Below are 515 nucleotides of genomic sequence, written 5' to 3' on the forward strand. Positions count from 1 at the left end.
GATCCCAAGAACATGTTGATTTTTAACTTCAGCTTGTCCATTCTTGTGCTTTCTTTAAGTCAGCACACTTACACCCCTACTTTACATGTAAATATTTCAACTTCTTAGTGCCTTGATTATAGGAAGGGTCAATGTACATTATATCGTATTTGTAAGCGTTTCTAAATATGAAAAATGCACTTCCAGGAAGAGAAGATCATAATAAGTGTGTTTTTTTCCATATACTGTTTTTTATTTATTTACAACTTGCTAGCTCCCCCTTTACTCTATTTTTTCACATAAAATGGAACTGTAGAAACTTCATATTAAAGGAACTAACAACTATTAGTTTTAGCAGTAGCCTAGTAAAACAGAATAACATGTGTTCTACAGTAACAATAAATATGCTCAGTTGTTTTAATTCTCATATGCAAATGATTTTTGTAAAAGCTCAGAAAGGTATATGGGTATGAAAATTTTCACATCACTAATATCAGAGTGGCGCATGACAGTTCTCGAGATCTCATCACAGGCCT

At 32.6% G+C, this 515-nt stretch overlaps 1 non-coding gene across 1 annotated transcript; it reads right to left on the reverse strand.

Annotated features, from left to right (window-relative positions):
• Positions 1-426: 426 nt before the first annotated feature.
• Positions 427-515, reverse strand: LOC125854022 (small nucleolar RNA Z221/R21b). The gene has a single exon (XR_007445320.1). It is a non-coding gene; the product is annotated as a small nucleolar RNA Z221/R21b (small nucleolar RNA).

The sequence above is a fragment of the Solanum stenotomum genome, chromosome 1 (assembly GCF_019186545.1).
Source record: "Solanum stenotomum isolate F172 chromosome 1, ASM1918654v1, whole genome shotgun sequence".
Taxonomy (NCBI): Eukaryota; Viridiplantae; Streptophyta; class Magnoliopsida; order Solanales; family Solanaceae; genus Solanum; species Solanum stenotomum.